At 39.5% G+C, this 17,637-nt stretch overlaps 1 protein-coding gene, 1 long non-coding RNA gene and 1 pseudogene across 3 annotated transcripts in view; 1 reads left to right on the top strand and 2 right to left on the bottom strand.

Annotated features, from left to right (window-relative positions):
- LOC143691353 (uncharacterized) overlaps nucleotides 1-10,920 on the top strand; it is a 46,509-nt gene extending 35,589 nt beyond the window's left edge. The window contains exon 3 of one of the 2 annotated variants that reach the window (XR_013179476.1): nucleotides 10,575-10,920. This is a non-coding gene — a long non-coding RNA (uncharacterized LOC143691353). Of the gene's footprint in view, nucleotides 1-10,571 lie in introns of both variants that reach the window. The other variant, XR_013179475.1, reaches the window with a different exon arrangement.
- Nucleotides 1-17,637, bottom strand: part of TULP3 (TUB like protein 3) — a 135,812-nt gene that overhangs the window by 107,049 nt on the left and 11,126 nt on the right. The window lies entirely within an intron of this gene.
- Nucleotides 4,330-13,021, bottom strand: LOC143691351 (keratin, type I cytoskeletal 18 pseudogene; annotated as a pseudogene).

Genomic DNA, 17,637 nt, shown 5'->3' with positions numbered 1-17,637 from the left:
TCTAAAAGCCATTCCAGTTCTGGTATATCACATTCCAGCAGCTTGCAAACTAACAGAGATCCTTTTTATTGTCACGTTTAAATTTGCTGCGATCCAAATTGCAGACCCCACTCCCACCCCCCCACCCCGGTTCACACTCACTGAGTACCTACTGTGTGCTTATTATGGACATGTAAGGGACTGTGCAACAAGGACAGATGACAACTGCTCTACTTCAAAATAAGCATTCAAAATCTGTTGAAGAATAAGTATATATAATCTTTTCAGAGGGTAATTTAGCAACTCCTTCCAAAATTTAAACTTACCATACACCAAATATAGAAGGTTTATAAAATATCAGACCAAATATACAAAGATATATGTTACAAGAACATAATTGTTTCATTGTTTTCAGTAGAGAAAAAAAGAAAAACTGAACATATTTCTGCTTGTCCATAGGTGAACAATTAAGACACTTCTATAAAAAACAATACATTGTGACTTTTGGGGGAGTCTGAAATGATAGAAAAATAAAGTTACAACAAAAACTGGAAGAAATAATACTCTGTGGTTATTAAAAAGAATAAGGCAGATTTAGATGTACTAACTTGGAAAGATGTCTATGATACTGTACTTTAAAAAATAGATTCAGAATAGTCTTTTCAACAAATGGTACCAAAATTGGATAGCTGCATGCAAAAGCATTCATTTGGACCCCTAGCTCACAAACTACATAAAGAAGAACTCAAAATAGATCAAAGACCTAAATGTAAGAATGCAAACTATAAAATCCTTAGGTGAAAACATAGTGTTAGGTAATGATTTCTTAGATATAACAACAAAAACAAAACGGATAAAAGAAAAACTGACAAACTGGACTTCAACAAAATTTAAAATGTTTACACATCAAATGATACCATCAGAAAGAAAAAAGACAACCTCAGAGGCTGACATAAAATATTTGTAAATCACACATTTGATAAAGGTTTAATATCCAGAATAAAGTACTCTTACAATTCAATAATGAAGACATATAACCAAATTAAAATTGGGTAAAGTATACAAATAGACACTTCTCCAAAGAAGAGAAATGAATCACCAATAAGGACATGAAATGATGCTCAGCATCATTCATCATTAGGAAAATGCAAATCAAAACCACAATGAAATACTTCACATCCGCTAGGCTGTCTAGAATCAAAAAGACAATTAACAAGTGCTGGTAAGGATGTAGAGAAATTGTAACCCTCTTACATTGCTGGTGGGAATGTAAAATGGTGCTGCCACTTTGGAACACAGTCTAGCAGTTCCTCAAAAAGTTAGACATGGAGTTACCATATGACACAACAATTCTAGTAGGTACATAACCTGGAGAAATGAAAACATGTCCAACAAGTCATGTACAAGAATATTCATAGTAGGATTATTCATAATAGCCCCAAAGTGGAAACAATCCAAAGTTCCATCAAAACATGGTACAGTCATACAAAAGAATACTACTCAACCACAAAAAGGAATGAAGTACTGATACATGCTCCAACATACACGAATCTCAAAAATGTTTTGCTAAGTCAAAGAAGCCAGTCAGAAAATACCACATATGATCCCATTTTATGAAATGTCCAGAATAGATAATCTATAGGCACAGAAAGTAGATTAATTGTTGCCTAGGGCAGGGGTAGGGGAAGGAGAAAGGGGAATGACTGTAAATGGCCACAAGCTTTCTTTTTGAAGGTGATGAAATGTTAAATTTTGATGATGGTTGCAAAACTGTAAATAGACTAAAACCTTATGAATTGTACACATAAAATGGGTGAGTTTGCCCTCCCCCTGTCTACATGGGACATTATTTCCAGGGCTGTGGACCTTCCTGGCAACGTGGGACAGAAATTCTAGAATGAGCTGACTCAGCATCTAGGGATTGCGAAAACCTTCTGACCAAAAGGGGAAAGAGTGAAAAGAGACAAAATAAAGTGTCAATGGCTGAGCGATTCCACACAGAGTCGAGAGGTTATCCTGGAGGTTATTCTTATGCACTAAATAGACATCACTGTGTTAGTCACGATGTAATGGAGATGCTGGAGGGAATTGTCTGAAAATGTAGAGCTGTGTTCCAGTAGCCATGTTTCTTTTTTTTTTTTTTTGATTTTGCTCAATTTTCTTTTCCAGGAGTATTTATTTACTATGCTCTTTGCCTTATGGGATTGTTTTTCAACTTTGTCCTTTAAACAGTCATATTAACTTTCAAAAATGATTCAAGCATGTTGTATATTTTTTGCACGAGCAGTCAATAAATATTTGCATACTAGTTTTTTTTAAAAAATTTGTTCCCATTATTTACTTTTATTCCATATGTTCTACTCATCTGCTGACAAGGGAGATAAAAGGAGCATCAGACACAAGGTTTTCACAATCACACAGTCACATTGTGAAAGCTGTATCATAATACAATCATCATCAAGAAACAAGTTTCTTCATACAATGTGACGTGTGATTGTGAAAACCTTGTGTCCGATGCTCCTTTTACCTACCTTATCAACAGACGAGTAAAACATATGGAATAAAAGTAAATAATAGGGGTAACAAATGTTAAAATAAATTGAGAGAGATTTAGAGAAGATTCAGAGAAAGCAACACTACGAAGCAGAACGTCCACCAGCCAGCGACCTTTGGAGATGAAGAAGGAAGACACCTCCCGGGGAGCTTCATGAAACCGGAAGCCAGGAGAGAAAGCTAGAAGATGACGCTGTATTTGCCATGTGCCCTTCCAGTTGACAGAGAAGCCCTGACTGTGTTCGCCGTGTGCCTTCTCCCTTGAGAGAGAAACCCTGAACTTCATCGGCCTTCTTGAACCAAGGCTCAAACTTTATGCATCATTCTTTTTAACCTTGTCTTAAAAGAATTTATCCCTTCTTAGATATAAATTTAGAGATTACCCAAATTGATTTTTCAAAAATTACGGCTTCAATCTCAAGGTAAATAACATGCAAATCTTTAATTGGTATCTTCCTCATTCCTAGTTTCCTCTCTCCAAATACTTAGTGTGCTTACCTGTTTGGTTGATCCACCATTACTATTAATCCAGCAAGCATAACACAGAACTCATTATCTTCACTATTGTTGGGCTTCCCTTTTGGTCTTCCTTATTATAAGGAGAAAGGCAGAGTGAGATTAAAGATAGAGAGATGGTGATAAAAGGAGTGAATTCAACAAAAACTATTCTTGTGTTTAGACAGTGTGCTGCTTTGAAAAGATGTACCCTAGAAAAGCCATGTTTTAATCAAAATCCCACTTCATAGAGGCAGAATAATCCTTATTCAATACTGTATGTAATTAGATCATCTCCCTGGAGATGTATCCTATTCAAGAGTGGTTGTTAAAACTGGATTAGGGGAGATGTGTCTCCACCCATTTGGGTGTGGGTCTTGATTGGTTTACTGGAGTCCTATAAAAGAGGAAACATTTTGGAGAATGAGAGATTTGGAGAGAGCAAAGGATGCTGCAGCACCACAAAGCAGAGAGTCCATGAGCCAGCAACTTTTGGAGATGAAGAAGGAAAATGCCTACCAGGGAGCTTCAAGAAACTGGAAGCCAGGGGAGAAAGTGGCAGATGACGCCATGTTCGCCATGTGCCCTTCCAGCTGAGAGAGAAGTCCTGACTATGTTTGCCATGTGCCTTCTCACTTGAGAGAGAAACCCTGAACTTCATTGGCCTTCTTGAACCAAGGTATCTTCCCCTGGATGGATGCCTTTGATCTGACATTTGTATAGACTTGTTGTAATTGGGACATTTTCTCGGCCTTAGAACTGTAAACTAGCAACTTATTAAAGTCCTCCTTTTAAAAGCCAAATAATAATAATAATAATAAATTTAGATTGAAATGCTAGTGATCAATAAAAGGAAGGGGGTAAGGATGTGGTATGTATGAATTTTTTTCTGTTTTTTAATTTCTTTTTCTGAATTGATGCAAATGTTCTAATAAATGATCATGATAATGAATATGCAACTATGTGAGGATATTGTGAATAATTGATTATATATGTAGAATGGAATGATCATAAGTTAAGATGTTTGTGTTTGTTGCTATATTTAAAAAAAAATTTAAAAATAAAAAAATGGGTGAGTTTTATGGTATGTAAATTATAACTCAATCAAGTTGTTGAAAAATAAGATTCACTGTATGTTCAGTATATAAACATAGTTTTGTAAGAAAAAACCGGATGTGTGTGATGCCTACAGGCACAGAAGAATTCCAGAAGGATAAACACACCTTGTTAACAAGTTACCTCAAAAGGAAATTGTCAAAAATATATATATAAATATATACATATATATATATTCAGACCAGACATTTTTTAAGAATAAGAAAGAGCATTAATAATTATACAGAGAGAGTAACTGTAAATCACAGAGGGTAGTAGAATAGGAAAGTTTCCCATAACTCACATATTCACATATTTTACTTCTGTGATTTTAGAGAACCAACTACCAATGCACTCCCCTTCTGCAAACAGGCTCTTTAAAAATTTTTTTATTAAATAAGTTGAGGGTTTACAGATCATGCACAAAATACAGGATTCCCATATACCACCACACCACCACCATTTGCATTGGTGTGTAAAATTTGTTACAATTGATCACACATTTTTTATAATTCTACTTTTTTTTTTTTTAAGATGCAGAAGTTTTTATTGACCACCTATTCCCCAAAGGGCATCTTGTGTCTGCCTCAATGCCTCAGAACTTTGTGTTATTGGTCTCAGGTACCACTTTGCCATCCATGGTCCTGCGAGTAGTGATCTTCTAGGCTCCTCACCCTGTCCAGGTGGGAGGCCAGGCAGTTGTTCAGGGCCTGCCTTACACCCAGAACCATGAGGATGGTTTGCATGGAGTTGCTGCTGTCTAGGGCATGACGGACGGAAGTCCTCCAATCTTTTAGCAGGCAGCAGTAAGTGGCTATTTCAGCCTTCAGCTTGACACTGATGTTGAGCAGGTCCTCGTATTCTTGGGCCTGGCGCTGCTCCTCTGCCCAGGTCTGTGCCAGCTCTGACTCCAGGTGCAGCAGCACATGGCAGGTTTCCACCTCCTGCAGACTATTCTCCAAGCTGGCCTTCAGATTTCTCACGGAATCCAGGTGGATTTCCAAGGACTGGACTGTATGTCGCAGCTCTGTGAGTGTAATTTCAGAATCTCCTATCTCAGTGGACTGAGAGGGGACTACTGTGGCACTCTCTTCAGTCTGCTGAGACCAGCACTTGTCCAGATCCTCTCAGGTCTTCTGATCCAACTCATTGTACTGGGCCCAGATGTCTGCCATGATCTTGCTGAGATCCTGAGACTTGGGGCACCCACCTCCATGGTCAGCCCAGAGCTGACAATCTGGGATTATAGGCCCTTTACTCCGTCCTCAGGGCTCTTCTTCATGAAGAGCAGCTCCTCCTTGAGAGTCTCGATCTCCATCTCCAGCTGGAGCCGAATGATGTTGGTTTCATCAATGACTCTCAAGAGCTCATGGAAGTTGTTCTCTACAGATTTGCACATGGCCACTCAGTCTCATATTTGGCTCTGAAGTTATCAGCAACCAGTCGGGCACTGTCAAGCTGCAGAAGGATACAGGCATCGTCCACAGAATTTTCAAAGATCTGAGCCCTCAATTCCTCAATGGTCTTCAGGTAGTGTCCCCAGTCCCTTACCTGGGGTTCCTTCTTCTCCAGGTGTTCCAGAATTTTGCCCTCCAGTTTCTAATTCTGTTTCTAGGCTCCTCACCCTGTCTAGGTAGGAGGCCAGGCAGTTGTTCAGGGCCTGCATGCTCTGCTTCTTGCCCTGGATGCCCTCTATTCCCACCAGACCCTCAGCCATCCCACTAATCAGGACCCTGCCCCCCCCGCCCCCAACCACCCTAGAAGCTGGAGGAGCGGGACACAGAGATCTGGGAGCACAAGCCACCGGTGCCTGCATAGATGCTGGCTGTGCTGCTGACCAGCCAGACGCAGGGGCTGGGCAACTGGATGGAGCCCAGGGATCAACAGTTGGTGGAGAAGGCAGTGGAGCAAATAATGAAGCTCATGTTGTCTGGGGAGGAAGGTGAGAGGCTGGGTCTCAAGATATGGCCATCTCTACTTTTTGTTTTTAACAGTAATTATATTTGTCACAATTGTTGAAAGATTATTAAAGTAGTACTATGACTACTGTCCATAGTTTATGTAGGAGTATTTTTCCCCATATTCCCTACCCATTTTTTTTCATCCATGTTTTTATTACTCACCTGCCCATACATTGGGTAAAGGACTGTCAGTCACAAGGTTTTTACAATTGCATGGTGTTCTAGTTTGCTAGCTGCCGGAATGCAACACACCAGAGACGGATTGGCTTTTAATAAAAGGGGATTTATTTTGTTGGTTCTTCAGAGGAAAGGCAGCTAACTTTCCACTGAGGCTCTTTTCTTTCATGGAAGGCACAGGATGGTCTCTGCTGGTCTTCTCTCCAGGCCCCTGGGTTCCAACAACTTTCCCCGGGGTGACTTCTCCAAAGGCCTGGGCTGAGCTGCAAATGCTGAGATGAGGAATGCCGAGCTGCTTAGCAGCACTATGTTGCAATCTCTCATTTAAACACCAGCCAATTAAGTCAAACGTCACTCATCACAGCAGACACGCCTCCTAGCTGACTGCAGATGTAATTAGCCACAGATGAGGTTCACATACCATTGGCTTATGTCCGCAGCAACAAGACTAGGTATGCTCACCTGGCCAAGTTGACAACTGAATCTGACTAACACACATGGTCACACGATACAAGCTATACAGATATACAATCATTATCAAAGATCAAGGTTATTGGATTACAGTTCAATGATTTCAAAGTATTTCTTTCTGGCTATTCCAATACACTAGAAACTAAAAAGAAATATCTATATAATAAGTCATGTTAAACCCTAATTTCTCAGTTATACCTCTTCCCTCTCATCTGATCATTCTCTCAATCTTCAGGGATATCTGGGCAATGACTGCAAATGGGCTTTAAATCATAATTTTGCACCGAGTAATCTTTTATTGGCACACTGAGATTATATGGGTTAGTGTAGACAGTTCTTTACCAAGATGTCCATCAAAGTGCCTCTAACAGCTAAAGACAGTGACTTTATGCTGTAAATGAAATTCAGAGAAAAGAGGAAGGTATAGCACAAAGAGACCATCTGCAGAAACAATATATCTTTAGAACTTCAAGTTTTATTTTGACAATCAATTCAAATTTTACATTCTACTCCATAATGTAACTGGTTCTATTTTAAGGCAAAAACAATCTTCATTCCCTTTTTACAATAAAATTCATGACATGAATAACTATGACCTCCCAGGAAGAAACATTCTTTTCTTCTGTCTTAGCACAGGGGACAGCAGCAAGTCATAGCCCATTGGCCAAATTTGGCTCATCACCTGTTTCTGTATTGCCTGCCAGCTAAGGACAGTTTTTACATTAAAAGGTTAAAAAAAAATTAAAAGAATAATATTTAGTGGCATGTAAAAAAGTCATATGAAATTCCAACTTCAGTGTCCATAAATGAAATCTTATTGAAATAACCATGCTCATTCCTTTATGGATTATTTATGGCTGCCTTTGAACTACACAAGTAAAGTTGAATAGTTGGGACAGAGACTGTGTGGGCCACAAAACCTAAAATACTTGCTACCGGATCTTTTACAGAAAAGGTTTGCCAATCCCTGGCTTAGCACATTTGCATTCAAATCTAGGGGCTGCATTCCCTATTTAGCTGGGTATACGGTTAGAGCATAGTTTTCAATACAACATAACTTCATGGAAGCTTGAGTTTATTTATATACAAATCGAGGAGAATGACAATTAATTTGTATGGTTATTGTGAGGATTAAACAAGATTTAGCTCATAATAAGCACCTAAGAAATGGCAACTACTGCTATTACTATATACGATTTTTGCCCTACTGATGACTTTAAGACACACCTTAATCTAGTCTTCACAATGTTTTCACCATATTAGAATTTTTAAAAAAACATCTCTTATGAACTCATCTTTCTGAGTTGGAAACAACTTCTAGGATTCCCCTGTATTAAATCTTACACATACAAAATATTGACATTGAAGTATTCTGTTAAAATAAATTGTCACATCACAGTTGCAGTACAGTCCCACTTTCTGAACATGTACTACTATGGACCGGAATATATGTTAAATACCTTACATATGATCTCCTCTAATTCTACATTAGACCTTTAAAAGAAGTATTATAGCCCCATTTAGACCCTTAAAGGAAGTTTTATAGCCCCATTTTATAGATGGCATATCTGACATTCAGAAATAAAGCCTTTTGCCCCAGGTCACACAGCTGATTAGTAAAGGAGCTAGAAATTATAAGTCTGACTCTTTATCTACCTCAGCACGCTAAAAATATATATTTTTAATGGTCAGAAGAGAGTCTAGAATTTCACTATTATATTCCAATAAGTCAGTAGAGAATATTTTTGGTCAAGATACCAGCTAATGTGCTAATTTTAGAACACAGAAAACTTTCAAGCCAGTGAAATGATTCTGAAGCAGCCCTTGGGAGTTGCCTATAGTGTATATAGGAAAAAAGTCAGCAGATTCACTGCATTCAAACTTATAACAATTTCAGGTAACGGGCAAAGCTGTCCAAACTCTAAATGCCAATATTTTAGGGCCACATTTTTGCACATAACTGAGACACGAAGAACACATCTGGTTAGAACAAAATATTGTTTTTGAGAAAAGGCACATTAAGACTAGAATGGGGAGGGGGGTATGGGGAGGCGGTTAGAGGGTACAGAGTTAATGGGTATAGAGTTTCTGTCTGAGGTGATGAACAAGTTGGGGTAATGGATATTGGTGAGAGTAGCACACTATTGTGAATGTAATTAATATTACTGAATTGTACACTTGAAAATGGTTAAAATTGGAAATTCTGAGTTGTATATATGTTACTACAATCAAAGGGTTTTTTTAAAAAAAAAAGATCAGATTAGAACTTCCGGAAAAGACTTTTGTGAAATCTATCCTTCATCATCTGAGGAGAAATGTTAATATTCTAGGCTTCCCTGTCTTCTGCTTGAAAGACTGCCTCAACCTGGCACTAACTTAATTGAAGCTTTAGGAATGGAAATCCATTTCCCAAAAGGCTCATTTAGTAAAGACATGAACAGAAAGCAGGGAAAACTGCTTGGGGAAAAGGAGGTAATGAGAAGAAAAGGCTGGCAACTGAATTGAGCATTTGTCTGGCTCCAAATAATTTAGCAAGGAAAATAATTTTAAAGTGAAGCCCTCTTCATTTTCTGTATCCCACATAGCAAAATAAAAAAGCATTCTTCTGAGAAATGAGACAATATAAAGTCTCAGTAGCTGAGAGATTTCAAACAAAGTCAATAGATTATCCTGGAGGTTATTTTTATGTGTTATATAGATATTCCTTTTTAGTTTACGGTGTATTGGAGTAGCTAGAGAGAAGTACCTGAAGCTGTTGAACTGTGTTCCAGTAGCCTTGATTCTTGAAGAAGACTGTATATAGCTTTTACAATGTGACTATGTGATTGTGAAAACCTTGTGTCTGGTGCTCCTTTTATCCAGGGTATAGACAGATGAGTAAAATAAATAAATAAATAAATACAAAAAATAAATAATAAGGGTAGATAAAGGGTAAAAATTGAGCAGATCAAAATGCTGTAGGTCAATGAGAGGGAGGGGTAAAGGACATGGGATATATGAGTTCTTTTTATTTTCTTTTCATTTCTTTTTCTGGAGTGATGCAAATGTTTAAAAATGATAATGGTGAAGAATACACAACTATGTGATGATACTGCAAGCCACTGATTGTACAATATGTCTGGACTGTAAATGTGTGGATATTTCTCAATAAAAATTTTTTTAAAAAGCATTCTTTTGAGTGGACCAAATAGAAAGGTTAGTTAAAATGTATAATTTGATCCAGAAGTTAAAGAATCCATTTATTGCTCATAGATTCAAAAATAAACATTACTCAGAACCTAAGTTCATTCCCTCTTTTGCCTGTTTCTCCCTTCCTCAGGGATTACATTTTCTCTTTATAGGACTGTTATCTATTTTCCTTCTCTTTCTAGTATAAAGGTGAAAGCACGCTAATTTCGTATTAAAGTACCAAATCAATATTTTCATTCCCTGTCCAGTGGATGACATTAATACTAATTTGTACTCTGCTAAAATGTCTGACTTCAAACACTCAACCTAAAAATTAGAAAGTAATCAGTTTATTATTATTACTTAATCAGTTATCATTTATTTGCACAAATGGTATCCAGAATACCTGGAGTAGATGTTCTGATAATATGTGAGAAAAACAGAGGAGACTAAAAGTCAAGAGCCTGGTGACATCACTTACTCATCATGTGACCTTAACTATATCACCAACTTTCTCAACCTTTATTTCCCTACCTAGAAAATGAAGATAATGACACCTGCCCTGCTTTATTCACAGAGCTATAAGCTGAAAGAGAGCATATATGTGAAAGCCTTAAAGGCTGCAGGGGATACATAGATGTAAGCAATTAATATTGATCATTTTTTTCTTAGCAGATCTTCCCCTTGCAAAAACACTGCCTCCAAGTTGGGGGACAACACCAAGAAGACAGAGTAAGATACTCCAGGGCTACATCCCCCCACAGAAGCTTCAAACAACAAGCACAAACAGGCGGAACCAACTCTATAATTTATGTATGATTTTTTCTGAAAACCTACAACATCTCTAATAACAAAGAAAGAAAAAAACAAACAGGCAGAACCATTTTTCTCAGAGCTATGGAAGACAGAATTGTAGTAACTGGGTGAGCACCAAATCAACTTAAAAATGGTAGGTAAACTTTGTGACACCCTTATTGGCCCTTCCCTTAGCCCATTCCTGGCTCAGCATGGAGCCAGCTCAGACCCACAGTGCAGGTCCCTGGTCCCAGTTCCAGAGGGAGCAGAGTAAACCTTGTGCCATATCGGGGTACAAGTGTTTGTGCCAATTAGTCTGGTGGCAGCCTGAAAGCCAGAATCAGAACAGGCTCACCATCTTTGAGCTTGCTCTGTGTATAAAGGTAGATTGCAGGGTGGCTGAAGTGCTATGGGAGAGTGGTCAAGTCATAGCTACCTTGGGCAAAGGGGTGCCAACTTTGGAACATGCAGCATGGCATCTAGATCTGGAAGAATGACGTTGGGGAAGGGGACATTTGAATCTATGTGGATGGGGGAATTTTTAGAGCTACATGTGCAAGTCACATCAAGATGTATGCACAAAAAAGTTTGGGGAGAACTCTACACTTTGACCTCAGGCTGTTCTTTAGAGACCAATCTGCAAAGACTGGGAAAAGTGTTTTTTCTTTGTTCCTGGCATTCACGGAAATCTCTGTCATAACAATAGCTGGATACAAGCCTACGGAACAGATACCTCAGTTGACTAAATTCCAGAGATAACACATTAAAATAGTAAAATGTCCAGTGTACAACAAAAAAAGTTACTAGGCGTACAAGAAAATAGGAAATGTTGCAAAAGAGCAAGAGAAAGTACTGGTAACCATCCATGAGGAAGACCAGATTTTAGACATACCAGACAAAGACTTTTAAAAAAACCAGGTCCTAAATATGCTCAAAGAGCTAAAGGACAAAGAACTAAAGGAAATCAGGAAAATGATAAACAAAAGAGAATTGTGATAGAGAGAAAGAAGGATCATAAAAAGGAACCAAACAGAACAACTAGATCTGAAGACCACAGTAATAGAAATAAAAAAATTCCCTAGAGGGGTTCAACAGCAGATTGGAGCTGGCAGAAAAAAGAATCAGTGAACTTGAAGATCAGACAAGTGAAATTATACAGTCTGAAGAGCAGAATGAAAAAAGAATGAAGAAAAGTGAAGAGTGCCTTGAGAGACCTCTGGGACACCATCAAGCATACTAATATGTGCATTACAGGAGTCCCAGAAGGAGAAGAAAGGGGTAGAGAGAATATTCAAAGAAATAATGGCTGAAAACTTCACAATCTTAATGAAAGACATAAAAATACACATCCAAGACACTCAACTAACTCCAAACAAGATAAATTCAAATAGATCCATATACAAAGGCTCATTAAAATCAACCATTAAATGCCAAAGCACAAAGAATAAATTCTGAAAGCTGCAAGAGAGAAGCAACCCATATGTACAAGGGAGTTTCAATAAGACTAAGTGCCACTTTCTTATCAAAACTATGGTGGCAATAAGTCATATTTAGATCATGGTGATGAATATGCACCTATGTGATGATACTGTGAGTCACTGATTGTATACCATGTATCGACTGTATGTGTGTGAAGATTTTTCAAAAATGTTAAAACACGCACACACACACATACACAAAGGAAATACTTCATGACCAACTGGGGTTTATCCCAGGAAAAGATTGTTTTAATATTCAACAATCAGTTAATATAATCCATAATACAAATAAGCTAAAAAACAAAAATGGTATGATCATCTCAATCCACACAGAAAAAGCACTTGACAAAATTTAATATACATTTCCAAGAAAAACTCTCAGCAAAGTAGAAACAGAATCATACTTCCTGTATATTTTTCATATATAAAGATAGAAAAAACTTATAGCTAACATCAGACTTAATGGTGAAAGGCTGAATGCTTGTCCTCTGAGATCAGAAATAAGACAAGGACATTCACTCAACATTTCGACTCAGCATTGAACTGGAAATTCTAACCAGTGCAACCAATCAACAACAACAAAAAAGGTATCCAGATTAGAAAGGAAGGACTTCCGGAGAAGATGGCGGCTTAGTAAGACGCGCGGATCTTAGTTTCTCCTCCAGGACAGCTACTAGGGGAGTAGAAACGATACAGAACAGCTCCCAAAGCCACAACAGAGATAAAAAAGACAGATAAAAAAGATACCCTATCCTGGAACGGCTGGCTGGCTGAGAGAACCCGCTCTGGTGAGATCGCCGAGGGGCGCGGGCTTCACCGGGCGGGGCGGCAAGCGGACGGAGTCACTCCCTTCCCCCTTCCCGGGCCAGCTGGGAGAATTGGACAGGCGGTCCCCTCAAACCGTGGCGGCTGGCGTCCACACCACGCGCGGCCCCCCGGACCAACTGAGAGAATTGGATCAGAAATCCCCAGGCCACGGAGAACGGTGACGGGGGGGGGGCCCCTTCCAAACCCGTGACTCCCCGGGAACGTGCACTCTCCCGGGTGGGCCACTGCGGCTGGCGCCCTCCCGCCACGCTTGGCGCCCCGGGCCGACTAGGAAATTCGGACGGGCGCTTTCCCGGGCTGCGGCGGCCAGCGACCCTCCCCGCGTTCGGACCCCGGGCTGGCTGGCACTCTTCCAAGCCGCTTCGGCTAGTGAACCTCCCTGACGGCGAGAGTTTTCCAAAGTTAAAGGACCCACAGCACCTTTTACTGGTGGGACCCGCAGACAAATGTGTGCCACGAGCGCCACCTACTGGGCAGGATAAGAAAAACAGAACCCAGAGATTTCACAGAAAAATCTTCCAACCTGTGGGGTCGAACACCCAGGGAAATCTGTCTAAATGCGCAGACGCCAGCAGAAGATAACAGATCATGCTCAAAAAATTGAAAATATGGCCCAGTCAAAGGAACAAACCAATAGTTCAAATGAGATACAGGAGCTGAGACAACTAATGCTGAATATACAAACAGAAATGGAAAACCTCTTCAAAAACGAAATCGATAAATTGAGGGAGGACATGAAGAAGACATGGGCTGAACATAAAGAAGAAATAGAAAAACTGAAAAAACAAATCACAGAAGTTATGGAAGTGAAGGACAAAGTAGAAAAGATGGAAAAAACAATGGATAACTACAATGATAGATTCAAAGAGACAGAAGATAGAATTAGTGATTTGGAGGATGGAACATCTGAATTCCAAAAAGAAACAGAAACTATCGGGAAAAGAATGGAAAAATTTGAACAGGGTATCAGGGAACTCAAGGACAATATGAACCGCACAAATATACGTGTTGTGGGTGTCCCAGAAGAAGAAGAGAAGGGAAAAGGAGGAGAAAAATTAATGGAAGAAATTATCACTGAAAATTTCCCAACTCTTATGAAAGACCTAAAATTACAGATCCAAGAAGTGCAGCGCACCCCAAAGAGATTAGACCCAAATAAGCATTCTCCAAGACACTTACTAGTTAGAATGTCAGAGGTCAAAGAGAAAGAGAGGATCTTGAAAGCAGCAAGAGAAAAACAATCCATCACATACAAGGGAAACCCAATAAGACTATGTGTAGATTTCTCAGCAGAAACCATGGAGGCTAGAAGACAGTGGGATGATATATTTAAATTACTAAAAGAGAAAAACTGCCAACCAAGACTCCTATATCCAGCAAAATTGTCCTTCAAAAATGAGGGAGAAATTAAAACATTCTCAGACAAAAAGTCACTGAGAGAATTTGTGACCAAGAGACCAGCTCTGCAAGAAATACTAAAGGGAGCACTAGAGTCCGAAACGAAAAGACAGAAGAGAGAAGTATGGAGAAGAGTGTAGAAAGAAGGAAAATCAGATATGATATATATAATACAAAAGGCAAAATGGTAGAGGAAAATATTATCCAAACAGTAATAACACTTAATGTTAATGGACTGAATTCTCCAATCAAAAGACATAGATTGACAGATTAGAAAGGAAAAGGTGAAACTGCCTTTACTCACAGTTATATCACAGTATTGCTCTATGATCTTCTATATAGAAAATATGATACAAAGTGCAAAAAATCTACTAGAAATAAATGAGTCTAGCAAGTTTGCAGGATATAAGATCAATATACAAAATTATATTTTTATATATAAGCAAATAAGCAATCAAATTGAAATTTTTAAGTAGCATGCAAAATAGCATTAGAAATATGAAATAGGAATAAACCTTCTAAAAGATGAAAAATACCCTTACAATTAAAGCTACAAAACATTACTGAGAGAAATGAAAGAAGACCTTAATAAATGGAGACATATATATCATGTTCATGGGTTGGAAGACTCAACATTGTTAAGTGGTCAACTTTCCCTAAATGGATCTAAAGATTCAGTGTCATACCAATCCAAATCTCAGGTTTTTGGATTTTGGGGGTAGAAATTGATAAAATGCTTCTAAAGTTCATATGAAAGACAAAAGACCTGGATCAGTCAAAACAACTTCTTCTACAAACAGGCAAAACAACTTTGTAAAAGAAGAGCAAATTGGAGGACTAATGTTATATATTATAAGGCTGTGATAACCAAGGCAGTGGTAATTGAGAGTCTAAAAATGAACCCACACATATATGAACAAATAATTATTGACGAAGGCACAACAGTTTGTTTGACAAATGGTGCTGGAATGACTGGATATTCACATGTAAAAACAGAACAAAAAGTAAAAAACACTTTGATATATACCTCACAATATACATAAAGATTAACTCAAAATTGGTCATAGACCTAAATGTAAAACCTAAAACCATAAACACTTCTGGAAGAAAACCATTGTGATCTTGGGTTAGGCAAAGATTTTCTAGATATGACACTGTTCTAGTTTTCTAGCTGCTGGACTGCAGTATACCAGAAACAGAATGGCTTTTAAAAAGCAGAATTTAATAAGTTGCTAGTTTACAGTTCTAAGGCCATGGAAATGTCCAAATTAAAGCAAGTCTATTAAAAAATATCCACAGGCGGGCCACGGTGGCTCAGCAGGTAAGAATGCTTGCCTGCCAGGCCCGAGGACCCGGGTTCAATTCCCGGTGCCTGCCCATGTAAAAAAAAATTTTTTTAAATATCCAAATTAAGGCACCAACAATAGGTTACCTTCACTCAAGAAAGGCCAAAGACGTTCAGGGTTTCTCTCTCAACTGGAAAGGCACATGGCAAACACGGTGATGTCTGCTGGCCTTCTCTCCAGGCTTCCTGTCTCATGAAGCTCTCCCAGGGGCATTTTCCTTCTTCATCTCCAAAGATGTCTGACTGTGTGGGATTTCATGGTTCTCACGGCTCTCTCTCGTGGCTCTTTCTCTCCAAAATGTTTCCTTTTTAAAAGGATTCCAGCAAACTACTCCACACCCACCTGGAATAGGTGGAGTCACATTCCCCTCATCAAAGGTTGATACCCACAGTTGGGCAAGTTACACCTCCATGGAAACAATCAAATCAAGTTTCCAACCTAAAGTACTGAATAGGGATTAAAAGAAACGGCTGCTTCCATAAAATGGATCAGGGTTAAAACATGGATTTTCTAGGGTATATAATCCTTTCAAGTCGGCACAGACATCAAAAAGAATCACAAAAGGAACAAATGACATATTTTAGTCATCAAAATAAAAAATTTCTGCTATCCAAAAGAAATTGTTAAAAGAATGAAAAGATGAGCCAGATTGGAAGAAAATATTTACAAAACATGTATTTGATAAAGGGTTTATACCTTGAATAAATAAAGAACTCTCAAAATTCAATAATAACTGGACTTCCTGGAAGATGGCGGCTTAGTAAGACGCGCGAATCTTAGTTTCTTCTCCAGGACACCTACTAGGGGAGTAGAAACGATACAGAAAGCGCCCAAAGCCACAACAGAGATAAAAAAGACAGCGTACCCCATCCTGGAATGGCTGGCTGGCTGAGAGAAGCAGCTCGGGTGAGATCGCCGAGGCGCGCGGGCCTTACCGGGCGGGGTGGCAAGCGGCCGGAGTTACTCCCTTCCCCCTTCCCGGGCCGGCTGGGAGAATTGGAGAGGCGGTCCCCTGAAACCAAGGCGGCTGGCGCCCACACCACGCGCAGCCCCCGGACCAACTGAGAGAATTGGATCGGAAACCCCCAGGCCGCGGAGAACGGTGACGGGTGGGGGAGGCCCCTTCCAAACCCGTGACTCCCGGGGAACGTGCACTCTCTCGGGCGGGCCGCTGCCGCTGGCGCCCTCCCGCCACGCTTGTTGCCCAGGGCCGACTAGGAAATTCGGACGGGCTCTTTCCCTGGCTGCGGCGACCAGCAACCCTCCCTGCGTTCGGACCCCGGGCCGGCTCAAGCCGCTTCGGCTAGCGAACCTCCAGGACGGCAAGAGTTTTCCAAAGTTTAAGGTCCCACAGCACCTTTTACTGGTGGGACCCGCAGACAAACGTGTGCCACGAGCGCCACCTACTGGGCAGGATGAGAAAAACAGAACCCAGAGATTTCACAGAAAAATCTTCCAAACTTTTGGATCCAATACCCAGGGAAAACTGTCTAAATGCGCAGACGCCAATAGAAGATAACGGATCACGCTCAAATAATTGAAAATATGGCCCAGTCAAAGGAACAAACCAATAGTTCAAATGAGATACAGGAGCTGAGACAACTAATGCTAAATATACGAACAGAAATGGAAAACCTCTTCAAAAACGAAATCGATAAATTGAGGGAGGACATGAAGAAGACATGGGCTGAACATAAAGAAGAAATAGAAAAACTGAAAAAGCAAATCACAGACTTATGGAAGTGAAGGACAAAGTAGAAAAGATAGAAAAAACAATGGATACCTACAATGATAGATTCAAAGAGACAGAAGATAGAATTAGTGATTTGGAGGATGGAACATCTGAATTCCAAAAACAAACAGAAACTATCGGGAAAAGAATGGAAAAATTTG

This window comes from Tamandua tetradactyla, chromosome 7 (assembly GCF_023851605.1).
Source record: "Tamandua tetradactyla isolate mTamTet1 chromosome 7, mTamTet1.pri, whole genome shotgun sequence".
Lineage (NCBI taxonomy): Eukaryota > Metazoa > Chordata > Mammalia > Pilosa > Myrmecophagidae > Tamandua > Tamandua tetradactyla.
The sequence above is the reverse complement of the archived record's forward strand: the minus strand, read 5'-3'. Positions and strand labels throughout refer to the sequence as shown.